We start from the raw sequence: 7,245 nt of genomic DNA on the forward strand, positions 1-7,245 counted from the left end.
ATTTATTTATTTATTTATTTATTTATTTATTTTTGTTTTCTTTCTGCAAAAAAAAGTGTTTAATTAAGTTTTGCTCTTTCATTTGCTTATTTGCCAGTTTTATTAACATGCCAAAGCATTCAAATCAGTCACAATTTGATTTTCAGATTTTTTTTTAATTCATATGCCTATGTACTGCATGCAAAAAAAAAATGAATCTATGCCAATATCATAAAACTTAGGATTATCATTTTGCCAAAACCTAGATAGTATCAATGGGCAATATTTTGGGATTCTCGTAAGGATATATACAGCAATAATCATGTAATGCATGATATTTTTGAACTGTTGCCTATAGCAGCTTTTTCTAAAAAAAAAAAAATCAGGTATGTTTTGATCTCTTAATAATCAAACAGAAAAAATACAACATCAGGGAAAATGCCAGTGTAGTGTTAAAGAGTCGAAAAGACTTAAAAAGAAAAGTATAAATCAATTTTCTTTGCTCTGCTGTTATGCACTGCCTGCCTCTAATTTAAACGTAGTTTTAGGATGTAGGCTTGAAGTGCTGAAAGTCTGCTCTAAGCAGTTCGATATCATTCTCCAAATCTCTGGAACACCCAGTTTGGGGGAAGAGTCTCTTCCACAGTTAACAAAAGAATGAGGAAGCTTGCCAGTAGCAGGGAAGATGAACCTTTGCACAGCTGGTCTGTAATCCACTTCCACTGCAGTTCAGGCTTTGATTAATTTAAGATTTCTCCAGTCTAGGTGTCCCTCAGATTTCTGCTGAAAGCACTTCCTATTCTTAAAAGTAGCACAAAAACCTAGATTCAGGTAGAAATTACTATACTAGTTTGACCTTAGTTTTTGTATTATAAATGAAGAATATCTGAGATGCTCAGTTTAAGAGGTGATGTAACCTAAGTGTAAATACTTATTTGAAGAGGTTAAAAAAACTTTTTAAAACTGATTAATCTGATGACTCCTGGTCAGGGGAACTCTGAATGAAATAGGTCTAACCTGTACTGCGATTTTTGAGCCAGTCGTCAACTGTTGTAAAAGCACAAGGCACCAGGGATTTTGTGGCACTTCATAATAAAGATAAAATAAAAAGTCCTAGTCTGTTCATTGTTTCTTTATTATTATTGATATTGCTTTGAAACTAATCTATTAAGTAGGCCAGTTAATTATGATAAATGCGATTTGATGCACACATACTGATAAAACAAATGGTAAAAAGGATGAGCAGAAACAACAGAACTAAATCTGTAGTCTCTCACACTGGCAACAGATGGTACCGTAGATACTTTCACTTTTACACCAAAAACCTATTATATAATCTAGTTTATGCATATGTGAGGGCATAATGCATTAAATATTTAAACTTTCTGAATCCTAAATGTTGTGTATGTATATGAAGTACAAAGCAAGTCTTTAAGTGCTTGTTAGATTGCAAAATGAGATTGTATTAAGATTACAAACCTACTTTACTTTATTCAATTACTGTTTTAATGTCTATGATGAATTCAGAAATTGTATATAATCAAGAAGAAACCACTGCTGTAATTAACACGATTAGTCTTTTGAATTTTTAGCAGAAATTCACAAAAAAAGGAAAAACTCTTTACTCTAATTTATTGTGTACAACCTTAACAAAGATTTTTGACTACAATATATCAGTAGCAAAGGAAATCAAGTGCTTATATACTTTTAACAAATATGGTGTGTGATCGGTCGGACACTCACACTGAATTTTTCTCACCCACTCAGCTCTCACAGAGCAGAAAAAACCCCAGACTCTCTCTTAGGTTAATCTAGCTTGTGCAAACGAGGCCACGGGTGTCATCAATTTGTGAGAATCATTATCCAAGTGTTGGGAGAGTCTACACTTGAGTCTCTAGAGTGCTGGGTAATTGCACTAGCAGGGTGGAATCAGCAGGAGCCATTATTTAACAGCAGACAGCTGTGACAGGAGATGCACACGTTGATCTGTTTGCTTTTACATTCCTGTCGCTCCGCTTTACAATCACAGGGTTCCAATGGCAGATCCAGGTCCCAGTGTGGACCTCACTCACACTCCAAGCTGATGGAAAGCTGGAGACTGGCAACAGAGCCACAGACCCGCCAAATGAAATAGATTTGACTTGAGTTCTTTGTTTTATGCCATTTATAGATTTGTAAACTATTCTTTATAGGGATGAAGGGTTCTCATAATAACATTTTTTTTATTAACAACTAACAAAATTCACACATCAACAATTAAACAAACAGTCAATTTACTATACGATTTTACCATCCACTTAAATATAGCATCTGCATCTGAATTATGTCATAAAAATTAATCACTTGAAAAGTTTAAAAAAAATGTACAGTATGGAATAACTTGAGGTCATTTATCATTAGGGACCTGTTTAGAATCATTTCTCATTTGCTCATTGACAAAATCTCTTTAAAAATTGTCTGAAAGAAAAGTTTAAACCTACGAACCAAAGTAGTCTTAGATGAAGAGTGTCGGTTCCTGTCCACAAATTACAGGTATAATTATATGCACTGACACTTTTATTTAAAAATGTCCTTATCTGAAAGTTAAGCCAGAAAGTGGATTTTGTTTATTTAATCTCTCAGTGAGTGTAGCTTATATTATTCTATGCATTATAAAATAATGAATCCAGTTTGGTCAAGCTCATTTAAATAAATGTGTATGCATGCTACATAATGGCTTTAAAACAACATACTCCCTTTGTTATAGTTTAATGATCGCGAACAGCAGAGCATTTTTTTATTGGCTACATTACCTGTATCCTTTACCTCCCATACTGTTTAGATTAGTTTATTTCACTGTTTTGGTGGATATCTCAGAGAGCACTATCTTCAGGCTCCTCTCTCTCAGACACGCTTCAGTGTTACTTATAGCTGTTGGGCCTGAACAAGCAGTGGGGGAATATGGAGGTGGGGGCTTATAGCTGGTGAACAATCACTTCAGAGAGTGTTACCGTTTATTGAAGCAGACATACCAGAAATCTTTAGGCATAGTCTATTCACATTCTGACTGCAAGGGAGTGCATGTTCTGTAGGACCTCAGTCTCATGGCTGAGTAACATTCAAAATTGAAACATGAAATGATGCATTTTCCCCCCAAAACAAGATAATGATGAGGTGTTGCATGACAAGTGTGTGGTCTATGGTCTGAGAAAAAGGGTAACAATGCTTGATATGTGTATTTCACACCAGACTTGACACAGACTATATCAGTGATTGAGTCATGGAGAAATTCATGGCAAATTGTGAAAATCTTGAAGCAAAAGTATCCAGAAGCAAGGGAGACTGTCTGTAGCTTGTGCTGCTTTGTAGCTCTATAAGAATTCCCAGGCAGAGAGCAGTGCTTTCAGGAAGAGAGGCAGAAAGGGTGCAGGAAGAGAGACAGAGAGAGGGATGGAGGGAAGGGGGGCTGACCCAGTTTGGATGACATGTAGCTGAGGAAGCACACCGGAGCCTGTGCAGCCAGTACATTTTTAATAGCACCATTTGCAGATCTGCAATAAATGAGTATTATTGTTGCCATTGTTCCAGACACACAAAACCTGACAACAGTGGACCTGTGAATGTGGTGAGTCACTGCATGGAGCTTTCACTTTGACCTACCGCTTAACACGCATAAGGAATGAACGTATCATGAATATTCAGTGAGATAGAGGGAGGAGAATGAACTTTGCAAAAGTCTTTGTTGTGAGCATGTCAGTGCAGTTTTGGTTGAAAAAGGGGAAAATTAAGGGTTTAGAATGATTGAACTATTCTCTTTAAAAAAATCCATGTAGGATAAGAACTGTTGGTTCAGCATTGTTTCTGAGGCCCTGTATATATGGATCGGTCTGACCAGCTCATCATGCAAAGTGGAAATGACTTGCCTTTTTTTTTTAAATCTCCAGAACAGAAAGTGGTAATTAAGGGTCCAAAGAAAGGAAAGGTGAAATAAAATATGTAGTGGAATCTGTCATACCTTTCAAATATCATTCTTGAGCATTAATGCGTCACTCCTGCAGATGATCAACCGAAGTCTCTGCTGTCTTTACATACTATAAAGCTAATAGACTTATTGCACATACTGTACATAATAATTAGACTGCATTCTAACTGACACAGCAATGTTGTACTTTACCAGTTTTCCTACACTAATCATACACCCAAACAAATAAGTAAGGATAATAAAAAATAAAAGTGAATAAACGTGAATGTGAATAATGTGAATAAACGTACCGCTCAAAACTGAGAAATAATATCAAATGTTCTGTTTGCTTTAAAGGAGTTAAGTAAAATGGAGAACTTTCAAACAATTTCAAGAAATCAAGAAATCACTTTTAAGAAATTTCAAAACCAGATTACTGACTGGAACTTTATTGTGTAGGGAATGTTTTTCTTATGATCAGCGATAAATTATTCCTATATATTGAAGCGGAGAACATTGAATGCAAATAGGCCCACAAATTGCAATGAATCTGTTTTAAGGGTGAGACCAGGGTTGCTTATTGCTACTCCACCCCCTGCTCTGCAGATCTTATTTCTTAATTTTCCCCTAGCCCCAGCATAACTCATTAAAATTACAAGATAATTTGAAGTAATGTAATCTTTAACTGAATGTATTACATTAACAGAATTTACCAGACACCCTTATTCATAGGGACTTAGATTTTTATTTCAGTTTATACACTGAGCAATTGAGGGTTAAGGGCTTTGCTCAGGGGCCCAGCAGTGGCAGCTTGGTGGACCTGGGATTCAAACTCATAAATTTCTGATCACTAATCCAATGCCTTAACCACTAGGCTACCACATCCATATTAGCAGGGAATATAATAACCTAAGCAGTGCATTGGTACAGAAGGACCAGACACACTGATCTAGACACTGACTAGCTAGACTAACTCTCTAGCAGTATTAGTATGATTCCCCAACCTGTAAAGAGCTACAGCCGACCATGTTTGTCTAAAAAAACCTAGCAAATATGTTTCAAATCAAAGAGTCAAAAGGTTAAGAGTGAGATGTGTCAAACGTTTGTTCATACTTTTGTATATATGAGAAGTGGTTCCTAGGTAAGCATGGCACACTGAGATACACTGATGGATTGACATACCGGTAGTTCTCCAAAATCCTAAGTGCCTTCGTGTGTATCTACAGTTCTGTGCATGAGCAAGGCTTCAGGTGAATGCTGATTGTTTACAGATGGGAAGCATGTCCCGAAACTATGTAACCCCTGTTCCATGGGTTTCATCAATGGTTTCACAATAATTAGACATACAGGAGTGAGAGAACTGCATACACAAACACAGTCAAACATTTACAAATAGGAGAACACAGACGTTTAAAGTTTTGTCTTTGAGCATGTCAGATTGTCATATACTTGTGAAGTAGCCTTCATATTTATATGTATTGTGAGAGCATCTTCCAGGGGAGCAGTGCTGCATGTATCACACAAAATTTCAAATCAATTCAGAACAGAATGTGATAAAGAAAACAGAATTTTGTTTTGAAATGTTCTGAGGATAAGAATGATGACACTGCAAAAAACCTTGCGTGATCATAAACCAGGTCGATTCACTACTAAAGCTTTCCTGAAGTGTTTTTATTCATATGATCAATATCAGGATTGTAGTTTTCTGTAAATAAATTAATTATACAGAATATGTTATCAAACACAAAAAGGTAGCTGTACAGTGAGACGTGTAAGAGTTTTATCAGAAAGGATTTTAAACTGATATGGTATTCATCAGTTTCTGTCATGATCTAGTAAGATTTATTAAAAAAAAAATTATATTGTTTACACAGCAGTTGAGATGTATTTGTGGATTCGATGTATTATGTTACTTTGAAACACTTGATAAAGCCAGCGGTAGAGGGGTCACTATGTCCTGTTGTAATTTTCCAAATATGCAACTGGATACACCTCCCCAACCCCAAAGGCTGGTTTGTCTAACACATCTTTTTTCTTTGAAGCATTTGCATGTTACACAAAGGTTGTGTAACCGAAACCTATACTACTGATTTTGTGCTTACTGAAAAATAAGGCTACTATGTCTGCGTTTTGATGAAAGAGAAATGACCCGGATTTGAATTCCCACTTACTCTGTTTTATACCTTCAATTGTATTCTCTGTCTTGCTTGCTCACATTTTCTATCTCATCCACAGAAAAATGGCTTTCTGTCTTTTTCTCCCTCCCCTTTATTAGCAGCAGTGGGATTTTGGATCCAGATCTTTAAACCAAGCACTCTGACTAATGCCCTACTGGAGTGCACTGATCTAGCGCAGTACTGTTATTCTATTTAACTGCTGATTTAGTGTCAGTTCTTGCAAACAACTGGCTGAGAGGGAGCTTTTTGTGAACTCATTAAAGCAGCCGATTCGGATTCAGCTACTGTAAGTCTCAGAATCAATAATGGACTGTTAAGATTGCTTGGGTATGTCACATTATCATCGTGTTGACTATGCAAAAGAATCTATAATCTATACTATTGTGGTTTAGGTGAACATTAATAACTGGTTGCTTTTAAATATTGTAGTGCTGGTTTTTATTCCAACCATCAGTGAGTAATAAAGTACACACACACACATTTTTGGTAGTCCATATACAGTATATGCGTGTGTGTGTGTGTGTGTGTGTGTGTGTGTGTGTGTGTGTGTGTGTGTGTGTGTGTGTGTGTGTGTGTGTGTGTGTGTGTGTGTGTGAGGTACATTGTATGTTAATTATGCAGTGTGCAATTAATTATGAAAAGTGAATCTAATTGTCTATGTGGCTGCTCAGTAGCAACAGCATAGCAGTTCTAATATACAACATTATCCATTCATTAATTTAGTATTTATTCAGGGTCCGTATCTAACCCATCACAGATTTCGGCTCCTCCTTTGGGGGATCCCCAGACATTCTTATTCAGCTCCCTCCAGCGGGTCCTGGACCTGCCCCAGGGTTTCCATATAGTGGGATGAGCCTGATACAACTTTACCTTGCACTGTCTAACTTACACTGTCTGTGTATATTTTTAGGGTGCACAATTCACGTTAACTGTCTCCTCTCAGTTCAGAGGAACAGCAACTCTGCACTGAGATTCTCTCAAATTCCAAATTTCTTCATCATCTCACAGAAGAAATCTAATTTCATCCACCATAGACTGCTCGTTAATATACAGTGGGTGAATATAGGGAAATAGATTGATGAGAACATAGAGATCTGAACACCTGCTTTCTGCAACACAGCAGTAAAGTTGCTGTAACACTGCATATAC

Source organism: Tachysurus fulvidraco, chromosome 3, assembly GCF_022655615.1.
Source record: "Tachysurus fulvidraco isolate hzauxx_2018 chromosome 3, HZAU_PFXX_2.0, whole genome shotgun sequence".
Taxonomy (NCBI): domain Eukaryota; kingdom Metazoa; phylum Chordata; class Actinopteri; order Siluriformes; family Bagridae; genus Tachysurus; species Tachysurus fulvidraco.